The 11,673-nt window shown below is 38.1% G+C and overlaps 1 long non-coding RNA gene across 1 annotated transcript; it reads left to right on the forward strand.

Annotated features, from left to right (window-relative positions):
- Positions 1–4,812: 4,812 nt before the first annotated feature.
- Positions 4,813–6,710, forward strand: LOC136178508 (uncharacterized). Its single transcript, XR_010665908.1, has 2 exons — positions 4,813–5,046; positions 5,647–6,710. It is a non-coding gene; the product is annotated as an uncharacterized lncRNA (long non-coding RNA).
- The last annotated feature ends 4,963 nt before the right edge of the window (positions 6,711–11,673 follow it).

Genomic DNA, 11,673 nt, shown 5'->3' on the forward strand with positions numbered 1-11,673 from the left:
AACTTGATGTCGAGCCCTGTGAGCGTCAGACCTGTACCACGATTTCACAACTGGTTAACAGAGCTGTGAAAGGTATAAAATAGTCATTCATATGAAATAAAATAAAGGTGTAATCATTTTTTGTGACAGCCCCTGTGAATTGCTGTTTACTGTTGCTTGCTCTCTGTCTCCGGGGGCTGCAGAGCTGGTGGACAGGTAATCATGAGAATCAGACACACCTATTGCCAGAGCCCCATTCCTCGTACGTGGTTCAAATAATCAGAGCCATGTCCTTTCAACCTGAGTCAATCAACGTGATCAGTCCGTTCCTCCACCACTGAATCACGCTAAATCAGCATCGTTCATTTGACGCAGACATGAGTGATCAGGATTCTTGCGCGTGCCAGTTCTTCATGAGAAGGGAGCAGCGTGGATCACAGAAATAGTTAACCTCTCTGTCGTAATCAATGGCCAATTTAAAGGAAAGCGAAACATTTTTTTTACACAGCAAAACCATCATGAAAGAATATGAAAACTTCAAGACCATATTAACAGCCAAATTAAACACCTCGGCATCAGCAACAAGCAGCTTGGCAAGTGATAGCTTATAAATGCGTAAGAGTAAAGAATGTGTGTCATAAGTAATTGCTGTATTAGGCTATTTAATTGTAAGTGTTTGCCTTAACCTCATATATAATGAAAAAAGTAATTAACTAGATTAATGAGTTTCTATCATGAATGAACGTTATTATTGTCTGTAGTTACTAGGCCTATTAAGTTGTCTGCGCTGTTTCACATATATTTATATTGTGTGCTTTTTTTTTCTTGTCATTTTCAATATAGAACAAACACTTATGTCAAGCGGACTTTGTAACTAGTAAAAGTAAAATATCATTCAATGTGTTAAGTGAATATGATGTATTTGACTAAACTGGAAAAACTGTATATCTGAAGTATTTCAGACAGAGACTGAAAGTGTCCGTTGTGTGTACAAGTGATACCTGCGATCCTCCGGTTCTCAACCCAAGTCCCTACACACCAAGCTATTCCCACCCCGTTCATGCTTACATTCCTTTTGAATGAGAAACATAGTAATTGATTTTTGCCAACAAACCTCTGCTGTGAATAAGGTGAGAGAGGACTGCTGCAGAGTAGGATCAAGTTAATTTATACAATAATATATTTGTTTTACCACGCAATATACTTTCAGTGCCTCCTGTCTATTTCTGATGTGACCAACACACTTTGTAAACCTTTAAGGTTAAAAAAATAAGACATTTAATCCCAAATTAATCCGGCTGCTTCATATGAATGGGATTAGTTAATAAGGATGGATATTTTACATAGCAGCCTCTACCATCAGTGTGTGAATGGGCAGACGTTACATGCGGTGTAACAGTGCTTTGAGTAGTCAGAAGACTAGAAAAGTGCTAAACAAGTTCCAGTCCATTTTCATCATCTTCTTTATTTTTTTTTACGTGATCAGTGACCAGCCATTTCCTTCCAAATATATCCTCTTCTGCACCCAGAAAGATTTACACCTCTCTCTCTCTCCCTCTCTCTCTCTCTCTCTCTCTCTCTCTCTCCTTTCCCTCCTCAGGGCTGAGGGAATAGTCTAAATGTTAAAGTATTATTTAACTCATATTCCCATAATACATGTTGGTTACAGTGAAACACTTACATGATCAAACCTCAGTGGATGAGTGTGTGATTAAAGGTTTCACCTGCAGTAAGATGTGTAGTTTAGCAGATAATTAATGCAGATTTATAAATACAGGTAACATAACTGTATGTTACCTGTATGTTTGTATGTTTGCAGATGCAAACACTATTTGTATTCATCGGACTTGACTCAGATTTTTCTTTGGGGACTTGGAGATTCAGACATGAGCACTGAGCACAGGGGACTCAAGACTCAGATCTCGACAGTTTGTCGACTGGACTACAACGCTGTTTATACTAATGACAAATTATATTCTATTTTGAATTTACGGATATTTATTCTTTCCTTCAATATTTAGTAACCTAGAGTTCAAGCTATACTCATAAAAATGTAATCCCATTAACAATATGTAGAGTAAGGTGAAAACTTCACTGTAGGTTAATCACTATCAAGGTTCCTTTTTAGTTTACACATATAGCTACATCATAAATATACAACAAATCAAATATAGTCAGATTCACTGGATCACAATTTTGGAACAAAAACAATTGTCCTGCCTTTAATTTGAAGTCAGTAATTTCAAATGTAAGGTTAAAAAGTGGTCATAATAAGTTAGAGTTAAAAAATTAAAAAACATAAAACTTTCTGCATTAGCTCGTGGTTTATACGACCATCTACTGGTCACTGTGGGTAGTTGTTAAGTAAGGATTCACATTGCTGCTGAATGCTTTTCTGTTACACGTCTGTTGTCGAGATATAAATACAAAATTCACTTTTTGTTCTTTTTGTCTTACATGTTCTTTGCTAGCTAATGCTAACTGTAGTAGGTGACAGTTTCCTTTCATTGCTATGATAGCATGTAGGTAAGTGCTTATTTAGCATTATTTATTTATATTTATCTGTTTACATTTTTTTATTTTGTATGACCTTCTACTGTCTTTATCCTGCTGCAATGCCTGAATTTCCCCTCTGGATTAATAAAGTATTATCCTATCCTCTCCTATTTTATGCAGTTCAGTGCTTGCTTGTATTTAGATAGCAATGCTTAAACTTTGTAAACATATACTAGCTGTCTGTGGTGACATATTGTTATTCTCTTTTTAATATTACAGTTTTAAAAACAAAAAACAAATGGATTCAAAACTCCAGTAAAATACAGAAAAGACATGCCTTGTGTTTTTATTGGAGGACTTTTGGAATGTTATCTGGCTGTCTAATCCTGTACATTGAAACATGCAGAAAGGGCAAGTGATAAGAATATTAATACTAAGTGCATAGACACTCCTTAATACTTACTTACAATTTCTTTTTCAAGAATCACCTGACAACACCTCCTTCTAATTAGCTGTCTATTTAAGCTGCAAGATTTCAGTTTCTCTCCCTCTGCTCCTTCATTGCCAGCTCTGATCTGCACCAGTGCTGCACTCTTGCTCAGCCCCACCACCACCCCAGCATCCACCTGTAGTCGCTAACTGGGGGGGGGGGGGGGGTTAAAATATCTTCCCATCACTTCTGCAAATTCCTGCATGTCAATCAAAACTGTGAGGAGTGATCAGGGAAGAGCCTAGACACCAAACACAAACTATGTTCTGGTGCAATAAATTCTGGCAAGTGAGTTGTCTGACTAGCTCAGTAAAGTAATAATACTAGACTTTATTTGGCATGGCCATCACAGATACATTGGACGAACCAGATGCATTTTTTAAGTGTTTTAGCAAGCATGCTAGTTCTCAACACCGGTCCACGAGGCTTTAGAAAGGAAAACAATTCAGATAGGGAGAAAAGTGATAAAACAGAGAAAACAATAAGGAGACAATAAATAAATAGACATAAACCGTAGAGCAGGGGTGTCCAAACAGTCGATCGCGATCGACAGGTAGATCGCTGACTGATTCTCAGTCGATCGAGATGTTTTGTCAATATAAAATACAATTGTAAAATAGAAAAGTGATTTCAATTTCATCTCATTGCACTGTTTCCCACACACGATACCTGTGTGGGGAGCCCAAGTATACTTCCGACCTGTGTGTATTTAATTTTTCATTTATTCATGAAATTGCTGCGTGCATGAGAGAGCGAGCGGCGGAGATAGAGAGAGAGAGAGCGCGCACAAGAGAGAGTGCAGGCATGCGCAAGGACGTGCAGGTAAAACCGGGGGGGGTAAATGTTTTACCAAAAAGTCATATATAGAAACTATGCAACGAGTATTAAGCGCATTTGATGAAGCTGCAGCTACTTTTCTCTGCTCCTCTCTGCTGTCATGACTGTGAGCATCGCGGGGCACGAGACACACCAACATACAACGCAAATGCACACACATACACACACACACTTGCACTGGAGCGCCAGCCACCACGCCAACTTTTTTACTTTTTACTTTTAGTGCTACAGCACACAGTTGATCCGTGATCCGTACGGACCGAGGTGGGAACACACGTGACCCGGTCAAACGGTCGGTTGGACTTTACTCCGTTCACTCTCACCGTGTCTGCAGCTAATTTAACAAAAGCAACATCATCTCACAGCAGCCTGCTGTAGTCTGTGAACATCTCCACACAGATTAAAGTTGTTTGTTGTAAACTAAATTAAGGGAAAAACATATGTGATATAAATACAAACGTAATATTAAAATGTAGCCTACCCTAAAATAAGAGTTTAAAAAATTTGCATTATTTTTTACAGAACTCTCATTTATTATATCTGAAATTATTTTCTGTTTGTTGTGTGAGTATTAAATGCATTTGGAGGCTGTTGGTAAAGGCTATGGCTCACTATGTGGACTGGTAGATCTCTGCAGACTGGCAACTTTAAAAGTAGATCTTGGTTTAAAAAAGGTTGGGCACCCCTGCCGTAGAGCAAAGGCAGCATGATCAAACAATTAACCAGTCAGAAGCTATTCATGTGAGCACTGTTGTTTTGATTTTAGCCATTGTTTGAGTCCTCTGTTAAAAGCATTCCTGTTGCTCTCTAGTTTTATGCCAGTGGGCAGAGAGCTACAAAGTTTTGCCCCCTTTGCAGAGAAAGCAGACTGGCCAAAAGATGTCTTGTACATAAGGACAGGACAATCACGGCTGATGGAGGCTCGTTTGACTGCCCTACGAGAGCTCTGACGCCTAATGGCTAATTCAGATAACAGTGGTGACCATAGACTGTAAATATTACTGGACGAACCCTGACCCGTCTGTTACATAGGCAGAAAATGAGTCCAATCGACGGCCGCATCCATATTGGATTTGCAGTCTCAACCTAACTTTGGATCAACCTAGCTACAGCAGTAAGGCGGGACCGGCGGGACTTAACTCCGCCCATTCTGCTCGACGTTAGCAGTCCACTTGACAGCATCGCTAACAGCTAGGCTGCTATCATCAACTATTCCTGCTCGTCCTGAGAAAACTCTATAAACAGTAAGTTAACATTAAACTTTTCTACAACACAGTTAAAACAAATTATATTCAACCAAGATATTTAATTAAAGTCTTAAAACTACACTTATATACAACTATGGTTATTAGTTATTTGTCAGAGCAGTTAGGCTTTGTCAGTGTTAGCAGAGAATTACATTAACAAAGTTTTATCCATAAACTGTAAATAAATATGAGACATCCAGAAGAAATCAATATTACAAATTATACAGTTCATGTTACTGTTCTGACAAAAAGAGGAATGTCTGTGTCTTATATTTACTGATGTCAACAGCGATGAGGTGAACATGACAATTGAACAAATAATTATTTAGTATTTATTATAAGACATTTGTTTTCTATTGAACCTGTGAAGTCATGGAGTCTGTGGACAGTGTCAGCTTCACACCAAAAACTTTAAGTATTAGAAAAAATAGTGTTTAAGACTGGCATCTATTATCATGAGCTGCAGCTACCTTGTTCAATATTATTCCTGCAGATGTGGCTCATAACAAAAAAACAGCCTGAGCTGTCACATGTAGTTAACTGTACATTTTGTCTTGTCTGAGGCATTAATTGAACACCTTTGTATTTCTCCTATAGATACAGTGTGGATTATTGGTGACTGGTCCATCGAGGTGCCCAGAGAGCTGCAGAGACAGAGGAAGAAACCTGAGCCTCAACAACATCTGTATTTGTTGGTTCTTCTGGGATGGACTTCGGTTGCTTCTCTTCAACAGCTCGCTGTGAGGGAGGTCTGAGTGATGTCACCCACAGGCTGAGAGCTGAGGCGTGTTTTAAGCCTCTTGACAAACCGTTACACCACGCCCGCCTGTCAAGCTGGTCAGCTACACACCTTATTGTGAATAACTCTTATCCTTCATCAAATCAAAACTGATGAGTCATCAAAACATTCACCCCCCGTACAGTGTGTGTCCATCGAGACATGAGCTAATCACACCTATTTGTTTGTTTTGTACCAAGCTGTAAACAGGTTCATCTCTGCTGTAAAAACAGATTTTTTTAATGTTGTTTTTCAGATTAAATAAATATTTCTATATAAATGCACTCCTTTATGTCTACTTATGAGTATACATTTCAGATTTGAAATGACAAGACTAAAATGTGCATTAATGCTCAACTCAATAGCTAAGAGAAGGAAGTCTACTTTTACACAATTTCTTATTCTTTTGATAAATACTAATGTAGTTCATTTCTTAAAATGGGATGGAACAGAGTCATTGCAAAAATATGCCCTTAAACACAGCCCCATTCTTAAATCAAGATACATGGAGAGTAAATAAGATCAATAACTTGTGAATAAAAACACAGTTAAAAATGATTTAGAAATGTAGTCTTCCCAGATCAATATCACATAATATCAACTTCTCCCATCTAAACTGGACAAAGGGTTTTAAAATGGGAAGAAAATGGTTTGATTGCAAGTTGTTTGGAGGAGATCTAGTTTTATTTGAACAGCATGAATACAGTCTTCCAAGGTGCAAACCCTCCTCCTCCTCCTGAAGCTTGTGGAGCTCGTTGATGTACTGCCGTCCTATCTGCTGGCCATCTTCTCTCAGCAGAACTTTGACTGTTGAAAAGTCATTCAGAAGAAGCTCGAGCATGTGACATGGATCCAGGAGAACATGGACTTTTAGTGAGAGGTCTTCAGGATGGCAAAGAAAGAGAGAAAATATCAGTTATTCATTAAATCATTTGTTTGTTCTCATCTATTTTTCTGTATTCATCTGTGTGTATAAATTGAATTTGAATTTATAAAGAGCACATTTATAAATTCAACAGTGTACTACCCAGACAACAAAGGTACAGTATTCAGGTAATCAACATCTATTCAAAGTTAAGAAGATAAACATTATTGTAATCATGCTGTTTTCAGCTCTCTCACTCACACAATGATATTCCACATCAAATTGTCTCAGATTTTGGGTGAGGAAAAATTAAGCAGTTAATTGAGGATAGTACTTCATCTTAACATGAAACAAATATAACCTGAATTATTTAAATCATTAACAGGTCCCAACTCTCTGTGCTTTAGTACAGAACATACAGTAACTCATTTATTATTAACATGAGCTCAGTACATGGCTGTATTCTTCAAACTATTTCTTATACTTTATATCTATGTGCTTTAAATCTTATTTTCATTCCATATGTTATTTATATTTTATATTTCTACAGCTATATTCTGTGTATGAGTTCAGTGAAAATTAATATGGTTATTAATATAGTTCTTAATGGTTACAGATGCTCTTACAAAGTGAAGTTTTTTTTAATTTGTTAACAGTTTGCTCAAATCTTAAGACACTACATCAACCATGTAACGTTAATGTCATCCTCTATAACCTACACAGCACATTAGGTTCAGTTCAGTTTATGTTACTGACGGATAATTACTGCACAAAGTTTGTTTTTTAATGTCAACATTTACGTGGAGTATAACATTCATCATAACGTCAGATAACCACCGAGGTGAACCTTTAGCTTCTAACATCACGCAAACTTATTATTTTCAACAACAACATCTTAACAACAAACATTTCTAAACCATTGACCGTAAATAATGTAAATAATGTAAATAATGAGCTACACTGAGTACAGTTAGTCGACTGGTTTACAAGCTAACACTAAACAAGCTAGGTCCGTAAATATAAATACCGACACATGAGTATACAGTAAATATAACACTACTATATCACTTACCGAAAAAAACTGAAGCATCAACTTGTTGGATGGTCTGTTAACCGCACAGCAAGCCATGTATGTTGTCAGATATGTGTTAAACAAACTCTCCAAACGAAGTAAAAAAGAGGAGAAATCAGACGGATCAAGCTGTTAGCCTCCTGACCTGACAGACAGATGCAGCGCGCAGAGCTGTCAATCAAATCTGCCACAACCCTAATATGGGCATAGCCGTTTTCCTTAATAGAATAAAATCCGATGAGTTATAAAAAAATTCACCCCCCCCCCCCCCCCACAGTGTGAGGAGAAGGGGCCGTTAACTTCTCAGATATATCTCGTTTTTTGAATCAGGCTGTAAACATGTTGATTCCTGTGGTAAAAACGGGCTTTTTTGGCTGTGGGCTTATGGCACTTCTGGCACTTCTGCAGCCAGCCTCAAGAGGAACTTCGAGGAACTGCAGTTTTTTGTACTTCCGCATAGGCTTCATTTTTCGAGACCGGAGGTTGCCCCTTGGTGGTGACACATGATTATTTACACATTTAAAAAACAGTTTAAGATTACTAAAATTACTAAAATTGTCAAAGTTGAAAAGGTTGTGTTTTTTAAAAATGCCACAGTGATTCTATCTCATAGGTTTCTGGTCCATGACTTTTATTGTCTGCTTATATAAAGAAACAATAGGTTTTAATGTAGTTGGAGAAGTTTGGGACCATGATGTGATGCAATATGACAGATGTGAAAAAATCATTGCATGCATGTATAATTTGGCAGTTTGACATGAAATGTCCCTTCTAATAAAACAAAAACAATTTAGATTTGGTTTGACCTTCTTCACAATGTACCTGACTGTCAAATTTTTAATTCTCATCCATGATGATGCCTAGATACTTAACTTCTTTTACTACTTCAATTGCTTCATTCTTAATCTGTACCTCAAATACTTCGTTTCCAGATCTATTGCGTATGGAGAAGCACATGGCAACAGTTTTCTTAACATTAATAGTTCAATGAGACAACTCGAGCCATTTGGAGACATTACATAATGCCTCTGTTAGGTGCTCACCTGCTAAGCTAGCTGTTTTAGTGGACACATGGATAACGTTATCATCGGCATACATCTGGCAGTTGGTGCCTGGACAGCAGTTTGGTAGGTCATTGATGTACATCAACAGTACACAACAGTGGACCAAGTACAGACCCTTGTGGTACTCCCATACTGTTGGCATGCAGATGAGACTTCACCCCATTGACACATTGCTGTCTCCCCCCCAGGTAAGAATTAAACCACTGCAGTGCTTCTGATGACATTTAGAATTGCTTTAATTTATTCAGTAAAATTTGCTTACTGGAGTTAGTTTGTTTGTTTATGTGTTGACACAATTTAGAACTACTGCCACTGGCCTCTTCAATGAGTTTGGAGAAATGATTTGTCTTGGCCTTCCGCATTTCAGACACCACATTGTTCCTCAAGCCAATATCAATAAGGAGATCGGTATTGTTTTTAGTTATTAGAGAAGAGCAAGATCTCACTTTTTATGATCTGAAGGATATCACTATTAATCCATGGAAGAGAGTATTTCTTGGGTCAACTTTTCCAGGGTTTTGTGTATTTATTTAATAATTCACATAGGGTAGAGGCAAAATTGTTCTCACTGTGGTTTAGATCTGATTCTTTAGTTACCTGTTCCCAGTTGACTTACTTCAAATCAGGTTCAAAGTCAACTATTTTTGACTTGGGAATTGCTGTTGTTAAAATTAGATTTTCTGTTTTATTGTGGTGGATTAGGCGTTTTTTAGTTAACTTTCTTACCATCAGTGACACACACAATGTGGCAGTGCTGCTCTACTTGTCTGATATGGACCATATGGTGACTTTAAACTAATTGATAAACTGTCGGGCAAAAACTTTCTTGAATTCATTCACTGTCAAATCTCTCAAATGTTTTTGGCAGCTGTCTTGCTTTGGGGATGTTTGCTTTACTTTTAAAGTGTCCTGTGTGGTTACTCATTCACTGGGTTCATCCTCTTTGCCCTTCACAGCTTTTGCATGTACTTTCCTTACTTACCCAAATCAAATCAAAGAGAGCCCTTTTCAGCAGCTGTTGCTTTTTACAGTCCTCTTTTAATGTCTGTACTTTGTGTTGTGTGTTTTTTAAATGTAAGTTGTGTTTATGGTTTTAGCCTTGTCAAAGGAGAATTTCTGTCACTGTTGGGACAGACAATAAAGTTCATGTGTCTATCTATCAGGTTTGTTTGACCTTGAGGATGATGAGAGCACCTCTATTTACAAAACAAACACATATTTGAGTATGAGAGGCTCAGCCGGATTGTCTGATTTACTTAAACAAATGAAGGCAAAGGGTCGCTCCCGACTCAAGGCTGCTCGGACCCGATTATCTGCCCAGATTCTCTTGTAGTGTGAGTGGCATAAAGTTCCAATCATGTCCCCAATCTGCTCAGAGATCGTCGGGGACACCCTGATTTATTTCAAACATGTTTGATATTTAGAATTTAAAATCTTGACGAGTACGTCATGAACGCGTCTGGACGACTACAATGTAATCACGAGAGACAACAGAGGACTGTAGTCATGGCGACCAGCAGCAGGACACAACGCAGCGTTTCTTTTTATTTTAGGTTTCTGTACAGATCATCAGTGCAGCACTTTTCTGAAACTTGTATCCATAAATCTACGATTGTATCAACTTTCCTGTATCCTACAACAACTTCAACTTCCTTCTCTTTCACCAGCCGTTGGAGTTTTCAAATGAAACTTTATTAACAATTGTCAACACTTGCTTTATTACTTTGAACTCATCAGCTGAGCTGTCTGAGAGTTTTTTAGGGTGAAATGAGACACTATAGGCTCATCCATGGTGGGCCCAGAGGGACAAATTAGCATGTGATTAAATCGCATTATTATTTCAGACCTTAACTAGTTCATGCTGACAGCTCTAGTTCAACTCTCTCTCCGCGGATACAAGATGCTGATTTTGTTATTTTATGTAACAAGTAATTATGTAAGAAGTAGTCAATAAGTAAAAAAAAACTGATAGGTAACTATTACTCTTACCCTAAACCCTGAATCTGATTCTTCCTACACTGTGCGTGTCTGTGTGTTGTGTGTGTCCTGATGACTCTCATGTTAATGTGGATGATATTATTGGTCAGTTTGATGATGGAACAAATATGAGACAGATGGTAGGATTGTCCAAGTGAAATTCAGACTCATTCATTGGTAATTTAATAAGAGCATCTGCAAATATGAAAACTGGCACAACCCACAAAGACATTTTTTTAGGTATTTAAAAAGAGATGATACACAGAGAAGCCAGAGCTCTAACTTCTAGCTGACTGTTTAAGTCAATGTGTCCATTAGAGTCTCTGCCGGGGAATCATGATGACTAGCAGCTTCAACAGTCTCTGCATGCTCATCTTTTACTTCACCCTGGCTATTTTATTACAGGCTTCTGCACAACACCGAATGTATGTTCATGTGCCTATTAGAATGACTTGGGATGATGCCCAAAAATACTGCAGAGCAAAGCATACTGACCTGGCCGTTTTTGGAAATCAGACTGAGTATGAGGCACTGCAGAATCCATGCGGATTGGATAAACCATGCTGGATCGGTCTCCACAGAGATGATACAAATGCAGCTGTTTGGAACTGGGCTAATGGAGAAGAAGTCAGCTTTACAAGCTGGGCCTCAGGTGAACCTAATCATGAAATGGAAGAGTGTGCTGTCATGATAAACAAAGGTTGGTTTGATTTTTCCTGCAGTCATACATATGAAAGTTTGTGCTCTGAGGATGATCTGATCTTAGTGAAAGAAGAGAAGACATGGGAGGAGGCTCTGGAACACTGCAGGACCCTTCAAACTGACCCTGATTCAAAAGACACGCACTTCAACCATCTCTACGACCTTC

The sequence above is a fragment of the Labrus bergylta genome, chromosome 3 (assembly GCF_963930695.1).
Source record: "Labrus bergylta chromosome 3, fLabBer1.1, whole genome shotgun sequence".
NCBI classification, from domain to species: domain Eukaryota; kingdom Metazoa; phylum Chordata; class Actinopteri; order Labriformes; family Labridae; genus Labrus; species Labrus bergylta.